This window comes from Panthera pardus, unplaced genomic scaffold (genome assembly GCF_024362965.1).
Source record: "Panthera pardus isolate Hobbes unplaced genomic scaffold, ASM2436296v1 HiC_scaffold_24, whole genome shotgun sequence".
Lineage (NCBI taxonomy): Eukaryota > Metazoa > Chordata > Mammalia > Carnivora > Felidae > Panthera > Panthera pardus.
The window spans coordinates 122,969,917-122,983,894 of record NW_026526810.1 but is presented as its reverse complement, the minus strand read 5'-3'; positions in this window follow the sequence as shown (position 1 = coordinate 122,983,894).

The window sequence follows — 13,978 nt, the reverse complement described above, 5'->3', positions numbered from 1 at the left end:
GAAAACTAAGTTTGGAGTTAATTTTTTAAAAATGAACTGGACAGTTTTCTTGCCTTTCTTATAGGTGCTGTATTTCAGGGTAACTGAATAGCCTTTATCAAGAGGGAAAGCTCTACTGCATAGAAGTCCAGATAGAAACACGGAATGAATAACAGAATTAAAAAAAAAAACAAAAATATGCTTTGTGGTTACCAACATACAATCCTAAGACTATTTTGTGAATGGACAATTATGTGGTACCAAAATAAAATCGACCAATCACATTCTGGCGGAAGGGGGGAAGCATAATTTTACCATGGAAGAATCAGGCTGCCATTACCTTTATCTAGCAATTAGTCTTAGCTTTGGTACTAGTGGGATGATTATATATGTATCCCAGGTGTCATACAACCTAAAATATAAAACATCACCCTCGTGTGTTTGTATCGAAGATATTTATCACCAATCTAAGTAAGTTTCTGTATTTTTCTATCATTTGTAGGAATTACAGAGGATACAGAAGCAAGATCCCAATATCCCCACTTCCTTGGTTATTTATATCTTGTTTCACCTCCCCTTGAGTGTGGCCTGGACTTAGTGACTCACTTCTAATGAATAGAAATCAACAAAGGTGATGGGTTCTCACTTCTGAGTCTAGGCTACAAAAAACAATCTAGCTTCCATGTTGCTTGCCCTCTGTTGTTTGTTCTTTCACCCTCTCACTCTGATGGAACAGGCTGCCATGTGGAGAGTTGCCCTGGAAAGAAGCCTACACAAGGTACTGAGGGATATCTCTTGCCAATAGTCAGTCACCCAGTACCTGAGCCCAACATGGGATTGAACTTGGGAGAGGATCTTCCCCCCACAGCCAAGCCTTGACATGACTGAAGTCTCAGGTGATAATTTGACTGATTACCCTGATAACTCTGAATCGCAAGCAAAAAACAAACAAACAAACAAACAAACAAACAAACAAACAAAAAACCCTATGAGGTAATAAGTGTTTCTTGTCTCAGATGCTAAGTTTTGGGATAATTTGTCATGCAGCAAAATATAACTATCACATAAACCAAATAACACCATGAGGAAGCATTTAGGCCAATTTAGAAGGTGGGGCATTATACAAAACATACAAAACAATTATGCATTCTTCATCAAAGCCAAGTGTTTTGTTTTGTTTTGTTTTTTGTTTTTGGTTTTGTTTTGATTTGCATTTGTAAAAGGCATTTATTCCGAGAATCTAAAATTTGGACAAAGAATATTAAACTGCTTAGAAAAAGCCTTTACAAAAAGCCTTTGTTGTTTCTTCCTAATACATTAACACCCTAATAATGAGGAAAAAAGAAAGACTTTTTAAAACAATACTGCTCCAGTTATGGGATTTAAAATATTCCTGTTCTATTGAGGTAAAAGCTGCAAACTTTGGTAAACTTAGAAAAATTAACGAATCATTCCAGAAAAATATAAAACTAAAAAAGAAAAGAAACCAGAAACCAAAACCAGAAACACAACCAAACCCTAAGTTATAGCTTTCTTGGTACATAAACCATAACCATAGAAAAATTTCATTCAGAAGAAGAACTTCAAACAATTTCCTCTTCGAATTCTCAATCGGTGAGTTGAAAATTCAGCGGAAAGGATGGACAAAAATGAAATCACCCCCAAACACTCGCCTGGTATCAGGAAGAACAGGTTAACCACAGCTTTAGGATCTGGTTGGCATTTTCAACAATTCAGTGCTAAAAGAGAGCCCCAAGTTTACAACAAAAACAGGGACTGTTGAACATTAGAAGGAACATGAGATGTAACATAGAGTTTTGACTTGTATCTTCATTTGCACAGAATAGAGACAAAAGACATTCCTGGGACAGTTAGAAAAATCTGACTATTGATTGGGTATTGAAATATATTAGGGAGTTACTAATTATGTTAGGATAGTATTTTATTGGCTCTATAAGAAGATATTGTCTTATCTGAAATATGTATAAATATTTAAAGGTGAAATATTTCTGTATAGGATTTTACACTTCCGTAAAAGGGTAGAATGTATGTGGGTGCTTCAGTTACCTTGATTCTCCTTGGAGGTGTTTGGTTAGCATTTAAAGTATCCTCATCATGAATCTTCATTTCTGTGGGATCCACAAATATTGTTAGAGAAATCTACAGAGGGAGGCTTACTAATGGGTTGTTAAAAAATAATTTTATTCATGAAGGATAAGAGATGTGAAAGACATGGCTTTGACTAGAATAATTGTTGCAGTTCATCATCCCCGCATCAAAACGAAATGTAGGGATTTGGGTGGCCCAGATGCCACATCCCTTCAGAGCAGCACGGTCGTCCAGATCCCCGTGGTTCCGATGGCCTCCCGTATAGCTTGGCCCAACAACAGAGGGTCTTTTGACTATTTTCTCTAGTAGAACATCATAGCCTCTGTCCTGGAGTGAAAGTTTCATTCCAGGCACTTGCTTATCAGAATGTCTGAAGCCAGAGAACGGGAATTTCTCAAACTTAGAATGAAAAATATTTTGACAGGTGGGGGGTCTATTCTCTAGTAAATGTTATTTGGCAGAATTTGGTGGAAAACTTGTTGTTATTGTAATAAACCACCTGGGAGCCAGGTTCTGGAAGAGGAACCAGAAGAGGTGGAAACTTTGCTATAATTGCTGGAAGATAGCAATTGTGAAAAGCTATGTTATTATCTGCCCAATCTTGGGCTTTTTCTTCTGCTGGGAAAATTACACTTGCTCAGCCTGCAGAACTCAGGCAGGGCCATGTGACTTGACACAGCAAATGACATGAATGAGATTTGACGTGTCACTTCCATGCAGAAGCTTTCAGAGACAGTGCCCAATTCACATGACCTGTTTTTTCCCTCTTTCACTTTGAGCTTGGAAGCATGTGATGAAGGGGTTGCTTCCATCTGGTTTGGCTCAGTACCCGGCTTTTGGTGCCCAATAAACACATGACACATGAATGATTGGATTTATAAATGCATGGACCTAATTAACTTCAATTATTTTCCCACTAACAGGTTATGTTTGGGGCTGCCCGATCAAAAAGAATAATTAACAATTTAAAATATGACAAAATAATATGACACTATCTAGGAAGGGAAGCAAAGCATAGAGAACCTTAATGGTCAGTTCTAGCATATTTCTAGGAAGAACTATGGGACAATTTGAAGCAATCCCACGTGATTGTGAGTATCCCTGAGATATGAAACGTCGCCACTTTCTCTTCTAGGTTCTGGAAAACAGTTTCTGGAAGTAATAGTTTTTGTCTGTAGTCATCCTGGAAGTTTCTGTTCATGGCCTGTTCACTGCTGTGTAAACCTCTGGTAAGAGATCTTGTTGCCCAATCTTTGTTCCTAGGCCCTTTTTATGAGTTACATGAAACCCACCAGTCTGGAATAAACCCAGCGGGAAACTGGCCTGTGATGCAGCACCCCCTGGCGATCACCTGGAGGACAGCAGATCCCACTGACCTTCAGCAGAAATGGAAAGGCTCCCATCTGCTTTAGTAGCTTTAGCTGACCCCGGCGAGTGTGCACACAGCAGGTCCTGGCCACCTGCTGCTCCCTCTTTAGCCGGCAGGAGAATTAAAGCAGGCCAATTTCACGATCACTTGAAACTTACTTTCTCCTTTACATTCCAAACGCATTACCAGTCTGTGGCAGAAAAAGCTAGCTATCTCATAAAAATTTATGCTCCCTTACACAGTGTGGAGTTGTTGTGAGACAGACACTATATTTTCCAGCCCCTCGTTCGGGCAAGGTGGGGCCACATGACTGGTTCATGCCAGCGGACGGTGAATGAAAGTGATGTGTGTCCCTTCTGGGCTGAGGAAAGTAACAAGGAGTCAGCTGATGAGTTGCAGACACCAGGAGGTTCTGGGAAGCCGCGTGTTTGAGATGATAGCGTCTTCTTCAGCGTGGGTCTTTGCACAAGTCCACAACTGCAGCCTCACACCGACGACTCATGCTGACTGACCGGGGTTAGGGGGGAGGGTTAGCTGCTCTGCAACTGTTCCCTGAACTTGAACACAGCTCACTTTGATCTTTATGTCACCAGCATAAAATAGGCAATCTGAAGGTGTCCTAGAAACCAGCGACTTGATTGTTCATAAAGCCAGCCCTTGAGTTGACTAGGGGCAAAACATTCTGTTGGAGGCATTTGAATTTGACGTTTACTAATTCTTTACTCTGAAACTGCAGTAGTTAGGGTGGGTAACTCCTGCTGCTGTGCTAAACAGCCTCAAATCTCAGGGATTGAACTCCAAAGAGAGAGAGAGAAAGGGGGAATTTTCCCAGAAAGGAAAGCCAAGTTTAACCTAAAGCCATTAGTTATCATTTCTCCCAAATCTTTACAGATGATAAAAATTAATTTAAAAAAACTCTCAAAATTATAAACTTATTAGATTAGTGCTATTCTAAACTGCACAATAGAATGGCATCAGACGGCCCCTAGGGATCTTAGCCTGGGCAGTTTGTTTCTGCTTAGAACTTTTTGGCCCAGGAGGTTTGCAGTTAGTATTATCTTGGAAATCTGAAACACAGTTTCGCTGGTTTGTTAATTTGTTGATTTCTGCCTATCTCATAGCGGGCACTTTGGAGTCCTTTCTGTCAGTGTGAAAAAAAGGAGTGGAGAGGGCGGTCGAACTTCTGGAAGGTTTCTTACAGTTACACCTGAGATAACAAGCCCTGAAGAGACGCATACCAAACGTGGGTGTGGCTTTTGCTGATAACTACCAGGATAAGCAAACCCCCAAAGCAGATTTCCAAAAATCGGACTTGCAGCTTAGGCCTATTTTACCAATGGGAAGGGACCTCATGAAGGGGGTAAGGTTAACCACAGTCGTCATCAATTATTTTTGCTGCCCATTTTATGTATTTCCTTATGCGACCCCCTAATAATCGCCTCACGTGACTTCAACATTCTCCTGTAACTGACAAGAAAAGAAGTAAGACGTTCACTCTTTTGCCGGGATCACATCACTAGCAAGTGGCAAAGGTGGACTTTATCTCCCGTTCTTCCTCCAGGACCCATGCCCTTGACTGCCAATGTTGATGAAAATTAGCTTGTCTGGGCAAGAAAGGTATCGGGCAGTTAATTAGGCCTTGTGTCTTTCACCCACTGGGCCATTTGCAGCGCCATTCTTGGTGTTAAACCTAGGTTAAACCAAGACAGGCAAATCCCTAAGCTTCAAACATTCCCTCCACCCTGTTTCAAAAACGGCAGATACACAATGAATGCCGAACTCTGTCTTTAATATGGATAGCACGCAAATACAGAAAAAAACTCTGTTATTACTTGGAGGAGTTGGTACAATGTTTCAGATATCGCCCGCTCCAGGTAGGGTCATGGAACCTTCAAAACTGAGCTCACAGGCTTTTGAAGAGCCTGCGGGTTTGGAAGGTGTTCACATTTCAGAGTTTGTTGTTGTTGAAAAGGCAGTGTGAACAAAATAGTGTCGTTATTGTCGTTATTCCCTCACTACCACCCCTGAAGCATAAAAGAAGTCGTAGGAAAACTCCCCTTCTTAATCTTGTGTTTTGCAAATACTGATGATAACAATTAGACACTAATCTAATAGTTGGTGCTGGGGAGGGTTAAATGACAAAACAAAAAATCAATGGAGAAAATTTAAGGTCTAATTGGCTTTATGAAATGATTCATGAAGCTGGCAGTATCCCATCTAGCGAATAGAAAGGAGCTGCATCGAGCTGGAGAAAAGGAAAGGGTTTTACAAGCAGAGAGGGAGTGAGAAAAAAATTATTAGCAGAGAATTCATTGTTTTAGACAAGGTCACCTTTCCAAGGGGAAGGGAGGGGGTGTATCAGTAAATTTCCTAGTGCTGATCAAGAACTGCCATTTGACTTAATCTTTCAGATTAAATTCCTTGGGGGTGCTGTGGTTGGGGAGGTGGTTGAAACTGAAGTTAGGTTAGGTATTAAGTCTTGGTTTGCTCGTGTGGGTCCTTAACGTTACGTGACTCCATTTTAGGCCTACGGTCTTCTTTTTAACAAAATTAATTTAATCATTTGCAAAGATTTGGGAGAAATGATAAGTAATGGCTTTAGGTTAAATTTAGCCTTCCTTTCTGAGAAAATCCCCCCCCTTTTTTTTGAGTTAAATCATTGAGATTTGAGGTTGTTTAGCACAGCAGTTAGAGTTACCCACCCTAACTACTGCAGTTTCAGAGTAAAGAATTAGTAAATGTCAAATTCAAATGATTCCAACAAAATGTTTCGCCGCTAGTCATTTCACAAATTGCAGGATGCTGCACGTGTTACTTCTTTTATATTCCAACACCTGACTGTTCTTTATTCCTTTTAAGGTAAAAACAATCTGCTCAGCCCTGTGTATGGTCACATTTCATCCAGTTGTTAGCCTACATAAAAAATTAAGCATTACGGTATGGAAATAATACATTGTTCTTAAAAAGGTTGATTTTCATGGACTTACAACTTTCAATGCTTTTTTTTTTTTTAAATGTTTATTTTATTTTTGAGAGAGAGAGAGACAGAGACAGAGCATGAGCAGGGAAAGGGCAGGGAGAGAGGGAGACACAGAATCCGAAGCAGGATTCAGGGTCCGAGCTGTCAGCATATAGCCTGATGTGGGGCTCGAACCCACAAACTGGGATCATGACCTGAGCTGATGTGGGACACTTAACTGACTGAGCCCCCCGGGCACCCCTAACTTTCAATACTTTTTAAAGGCTATCGTGGTAAACATAATCATCTAGTTTAAGAGCATGAGGAAAACCTCCTTTCATGATTAAGTAACCCTTGGGACCTTGTGATGTAGGTTAAACCAGGAACACAATGAAATTTTTTGAAGGACTAAATGGGAGTAGATAGAAAAAATGTTCTATTCTGTGAAAAATATATAATCGGTCCAAATTTGTCATATATAGGGAGAATCTTCTGACCTTAGAGCCTTTAGAGACAGTTGATAATTCATGGAGAATCCTTGAAAAATAATATAATGTGTAAAGAAGGAAGAAAAAAGCACAACGAATCTCCTAGACAAGGTGTCTATGTTCTTACTGTTCTGTAAGGGGCAATTAGAGAATTGAAATGAGACACAACTTGGTAGGTCTCACTTTGGAGCGTTCAAGTCTAAGATCATAAGGACATAGGCTAGAGCTATTCTAACTATGACCATCTTTCTACTTGCTAAGTTTCCTTCTTAAACTGAATTCCTTCCTGGATCGCAGCACACGAAGCGGCCCATTTTCAGTGTAGGATTTCTAGTATACAGATCCAAGTGACCTTCCAGCCAGACTCCTCCCAGGCTACTCTCATCTATGAGAAGTAACTCAGAGATTGGACTCATTATTTCCCTTCTGAAATTCCTACCGACATGAATTTCTTGCTATGAGGCTACAAGGGAAAAATGATAAGGACTCAGTATGGACCACTAGTGACAAGAGACCTCCTGCAGGCTAGCTTGAGCCAAACAGAGAATTTATGGTTTCAAGTTCCCAGGAAGCTCAAAATGTGGGATTGGCTTCCAGTAAAGCTGGACCCATGGGGTCACTGGTTCCCTCAGCACAGCCTCTCTACTCTTCTTTGCTCTGGGAGGGTGGGTTGGGAGGCTTTCGCCATGATGTAGCCACATAGCCTGTGTAAACGTTAGGCTTAATGGCCTTTGGGATCCAGAAGAAGAGAGGGCTTCTTTACTGATTATTCAAACAATAGACTTAGGAATTGCCTCATGGGCTAGGCATGCTTCAAACTTCCACTCATGATGCCCGGGAGGTGATGTCATCCTTAGCTGACCCGCTGGGTTACAGAGGAGACATGGCACCCCTAAAAGAAGAGAGATTGTGTTACCAGCAAGGGAAATGGCAACAGTACATCCCATAGATAAACAAGTTCCCAAGTGCTTACTGGAGTCAGGATCTGTGATAGACTCTGTATGGGTGTTATTTATGGTTCAAGGGCTTCTGAATCTCACAGGCGGTGGATATCAGCCCTGTGGCAACTATTATGCTTACTTTACAATTTTTAGGAGCCTGAAGTAAGTGGGATGAAGGATGATGTCCCAGTTACTTGTAAGTAGCAGAATTGGAATTTGACTTCACACCTCTTTGTCTCCGAGCCCAGCCTGGAAACATTGCTCTATACAAAGTAGATTCATCTTTGAGGGGCAAAGTGTATCTGGAATGGGTTTCCTTTGTTTATTTGTTGTTTATTTGTGTTTCGCTTTCTTCTGTATGAAAAATACTTCCAAAGATTTTTCGTCTCCTTCCTGCTATTTGTTTCTCTCCGTCTTTCCAAACATAATTTTCCAAGAGAACTAGAGAGGAAGCGTGTAACTTGCATTTAATTCCTATGAGATTTCCTCTTGCTCAGTTTGATTTCCGGGGTCATGCGGTATCAGTCATTTGTATTTTATTTTCAAGAGGGGAAACCAAGTTGCAAGTCCAAGTTCGTATTAGTCTGAGGACCTGGAAAAGGGCTTGTCCCAGACTGTTGGTGAATTTCTTCTACCAAGATTTTCCTCACTTTGATACGAAGAATATATGTAAATTCAACTCCACCGAACTCTGCAATTAAGTGGTTGTCTTAACACCTGCACAATACCGCATAGCCTGTAACTGAAAACTAGTTATACGAAATATGGAGGGAAAAAAAAAAATTAAAGTTCATCGAGCAGAATTCCTTAGGACATGAAATTATAATGATAAATAAATGGAATTAAAACATTAAAATGTATTTTCCCCCTGAGAACGGAGACCCAATACATGAGAGTTTCATGTATCAGTAGGTTTTGTTAGAAAATTTGAACTGCTGGAGTGACATTCAGCTTTTTCTCCCTCCAAATATAAAATGAAAACTGATATATTGAAATTTCTCTATTACTCTAGCCACTGACCTGTCAAAAGTATTATAGGTTGGTTTACCTTGGAAATTGGCATTAATAGGAAAATGACATGAAACTTGCTGCCCAAATGCTACTATTTCCAGAATTGTGAAAGTGGCATAGTGTTTATTTCAATTTCTCATTTAGAATGGCATGGGAGAGTGGACTAAAATCGAAGGCAGCCTCTGACTCTCAAATGGAAATGCGTTCACGCTGAGTGGTTCTAGGAGAGATGTGTGAATACCAGAGTGCCCATTTCGAGCCTAAATTATTTCCGTTTCTTAATTCTGGCTTGTGCTTCAGGTCTGATTGGAGATATATGCTTAATAAGGGAATACTTAGGTGATCTTCAGACTTTCTCAAATAACCATCACAATAAAACTCACAGTTGCACAATGTGTGCATCTTCTAATTTCCCAGACCTTAAGCATCCTTGTACTCAATGAACAAAGGCCAGTGGAAACCTCAAAAGCAATAACATTTTTTTTTTTGTAGCATTTTGGCAAATGAAAGAACAAAGAAGGAGAAGAAGAAGAAAGAAAGAAAGAGAGAGAGAGAGAGAGGAAGAGAAAAGAAAGAAAGAAAGAAAGAAAGAAAGAAAGAAAGAAAGAAAGAAAGGGAAAGGAGGAAAGAAAAAGAAGGAAAGAAGGAAGATCAAAAGAAAAGAATAGGAAATAAGGAGGTCAATTTCCATTTTACAGATAAAGAGTACTTTCCATTTCATGAAGGACTCTGGTGTATTTTATTTACCCCATTTTTCACATTAATTTTCCCAATATCCTCATGACGTAGATGATACCATTAATATCTGTAACAGGTTCTTTTTTTCGCAACTAAAAAAAGAATATGATGTACATTGGTTTTTCAATGAGTTTTAATCGGTAGTGGTCATAAGCCAATATTGAAGGAAACAAAACAGATCTTCAGAAGAAATAAGATTCATATCAGTTTGAGCAGTGGAGAAAAGACAGAGACAGGTCTTGAATAAAGGTCTTCTGATTCCTTGTGTCCTGGGGGATGAGAAGATATTTCTGTGTTACATGTGAATCATGCCTCACAGTGTTCGAAATGGTCTTACAGGCATTGTCCTGATTGATACTAACATCAGCTTGGTGATTTTCACATCTTAAGCTGTTGTGGAAATAGTGCACTCCAGTCCTCAACTCTAAACATCCGTGCAACCTTCAGTCTATACCACATGGGTTATATATCATTAACCTAGACGTACTCACATTTGTCCTTGTCCCCCCACTTGGCTCCTCTAGCTTGTCCCTTTTAGTAGGCTCCATGCTTGTAGACATTCATGAGTCTATCTTAGTCCTTTGCATTCTCCCATGGTAAAGAGGAGAGGGTTAGCAACATAATTAGTACAAAAATATATATGCTTTAGTCCACCTGCCAACAATACATGTTATCTTACTGAAATCAAGCCACTATATCTCAGGACATAAGTTCTGACATATCTTCAAAGGAAGAAAAATTGAAGAGGTTTACCCACTATTATTCCAAATGTACTAGTAAGGGTTGTAGCACCATGTTCTAATTATTTTAAATGTCATAACTGAAAATGCCTCCTAAAGGGTAGTCCAGGCGAATGAAAATGCAACAGAAATGTCTAGCAGAAATAAAGATTGCCCTAAACATGCAAACAATGCATTTCTAGCGCAATTTAATTGGAATATAAGTTCTATTAGCATATGCAGTGAAAGGCTTGATTTTATTGTCTCTTCGTATGACACTGCTCAACCTCTAGTTAGAGCATATACCTATCTAAGTTTTTAAATAGCATCTTAAAAAAATAAAAAAATTCGCAGCACCTGGGTGGCTCAGTTGGTTAAGCAGCTGACTCTTGATTTTGGTTCAGGTCATGATCTTGCAGTTTGTGAGGTTGAGCCCTACATGGGGCTATCAGTGCAGCACCTGCTTGGGATTCTCTCTCTCCCTCCCTCTTTCTGCCTCTCCCCTGCTCTCTCTAAAAATAAATTTAAAAACTTAAAAAAAAAAATAAAAAAATAAATAATTAAAAAAATAGCATCTTATATGAATTTTAAAAAAAATTCTTTTTTTAACGTTTATTTATTTTTGAGACAGAGAGAGACAGAGCATGAACAGGGGAGGGGCAGAGAGAGAGGGAGACACAGAATCGGAAACAGGCTCCAGGCTCTGAGCTGTCAGCACAGAGCCCGACTCGGGGCTCGAACTCACGGACCGTGAGATCATGACCTGAGCCGAAGTCAGACGCTCAACCGACTGAGCCACCCAGGCACCCCTTATATGAATTTTTTAAATCTACTCTTCATACCTCAGCACAAGCACAGGCCACTGTTGAGGCATTAATGTAGACTCTATTTATCAGACAGGCTCACTCAAGCTGCACCCCTGTTTGAAGTTTCCCTTCTGTGCCTCCTTCTCTCTTGAATTTGGGGTTCTTTTTCATCACATTAAGGGCATGTTCTTGGAGGGCAACACTCTCTCATTTCTTACATCAACTTCTATATTGTTTCTTTCTTTCTAAACATCACCTTCAGTCATGCCTCTGCCAATAACAACCAGACAATATTCTTTAAGATTCCCCTCTGCCCGCAGCTATCTCGTGGGCACAGAAAGGAGCAAACGGTTTAAGACCTTTATGAACCACGAATTTCAAAGAATAAATTGTAAGATACTCTGAGATAGATTCAACTCTGGGCTGGTCAAAGACTCTCCAAGTCAAAGCCGGCTGATATACATGCATGTAAGTAGCTGCCTGTATCTGTGTAGTGTGTGCATGTGTGTGTGTGTGTGCATATATATATATGCACGAATATGTGTATTGAAATTTTCAGGATCAACATCAATAAAACAAAGAAATAGCCTGACCTTCCATGATGTAACAAAATTGGTATTAGATGAATCAATGTGTTAATAAAGAAAGCAAACGCACTGGACGATAGCGAGAAGGACACAGATGACCATTTTATCTGACTGGGGAATCAAAGAAACCCCAAAAATCAACATATAAAATCACACATGGCCTCTTTGTTGGTATAATTTTTTCAGCATACAAAGGATATTATAAACAAATATCGATAGGAAGCTTGGACAATTATTTGGCCTAAAAATGATTCTGAAATGAATAAATGAGCACATTCTTACAAGACGGGCCATGACAGCAGGCAGGAATGGGATGTAGAATATGGAGGACCATCATCATCCCAGTTCAAAGGTGGTGGGTTCTGTTCTTAAAATAAGGAACGATGCATATTAACCTCCTTCTATCGTTTTAAGGTAGTCTGCAGATGAAGAAAACAAAGGATCAGAGATGCCTGCTAGTCTTCCTGAGTAGGAGACCCCCAAACCTCCATTCACTCCATCAGGTGGTCCTTCCTGTGCATCCATCATGATCTCAATTGTACCAGTGGTATCTTATTTGCAATAAATGTAACCAAGCTCTCGCAAACATTTCATTGCTTTTAGAAAGTTTTGTCTCAAAGAACTCTTTCAGTTATTTTTGTGGATAGAAGTATAGGCAGAATAGACCCCCGCTGATATTTTCTGTCAACCTTCTGGTTCCCTCGGTGAACAAATCAGTTAAACAAGCTGGCTGACAGAATGGAGCCCCCACCAGGCTCATTCCTATCTGTAAGTGTGAGTGGCCCAGATGCACCTATTGATTTATTTTTAACAGTTCAGATTTGGGAGCAGGAGCCTGAATCGTCAGAGTGGTCTCCCCTCTATGCCTTGTCACCTCACCATTGACCCATTCCTTAAAACCCACACCTAGGGCAAAACCCAGTCTTTCTGATCCTTCTAGGAAATGTGGCCACAAGGTGACAAAAGCCTCCTGCCTTAGAGATGACAAAGTCAAGGTTTTATACAGTTAGAAGGCCATGGTTGGGGGTGAACAACAGTAACCCGATTCATTTGAAGGTGGGAACAAGATACGCAGCAACTGTCTGGGAGAGCCACACTTGGTACCTCAGACTCTCCTGGGGAGCCTGGAAAATGCAGATTTCCACGTGTTTAACTCCTAGAGAGTTTGAATTAGTGGGTCTGGGGTGATGACTTTGGAATTGATTTTGAAAACACACGAAACGAAACAAAAACCACTCTCTAGGTGATTCTGCAAGTTCCCGTGTGGGGAACCGTATTCCCTACGCAAGCAACATAGCTGATTAGTTTAAAAACTGTGACCAGAACCAGCACTTTCCCACGGGGCCCTTAAGTTGGGGTCCTCCAGTAGGAAACAGGGCTCTGGACTCTGTTCCACGAGAGGCAGCTCAAGAAGCAAGAAACAGGCCTGCGTTAGGGTTAGAGGCCTAGATACAGAGAGCTAGGAGCCACCTGTGGGCTGCATGGCTTTGCGCGCTCAAAAGCCTGTGCTCCCACTTCCTCATCCGTAATAGGCTGCGGGCAATAATAGTACCTGGATCCCATTATAGTTATGAGGTTTAATTCTTTATAAAATATAACAGTACTCAGCATACTGTAAGTACTACAGGAATATCTGTTAAATGAAAAAGATGCCAGATCGCTTAAGCCTCAACTGTCGTAACACAAGTTAGCTTTCTGTGCATTTCACTTAAAAACGTTTTCTCTGTACCTGACACCAAGGATGTATAGTTAGTAGCTAAGGTCTTCAGTTGTTCTCAAAAGGAAGAGGAATGTTCTCTCACCTCTCTATATGGATCTGGGTCCAGACAGGTTTGTGACCTGGCGTTTCTCATCTTTGTGAAACAGACGGAACACAAAAGTACAACAAATACTCCCCTCATCCCATCACGTTGTGTCAGTCAGTCAAACCAAGGCCGCACTGGCACCTGGATGTCTCCACTCACCAGTTGGAGACTTTCTGCTGTCTCATTAATGCCCGCTTCATGATCCACTGGGAGTCTGAATCAACCAGACGCAACCACATCAAAAGTTTGGAACCCGGGAGGTCTTTAACACCCTTGTCCCAATTTAATAAGACGCGGAGGCTCAGAGAGGATTTGGCTGCGTTTTTTAAGAGCCCCGAATGTCTTCTCATTGATTCCCCATCAGTGACACACATAAAGAGTCCCAAACGTGAGCTGGTAGGCTGAGCCCACCCCGCGGGGAGACAGCTGTGTGCACCTCGCACAGCACTTCGCTGCTCTGTGAGGGT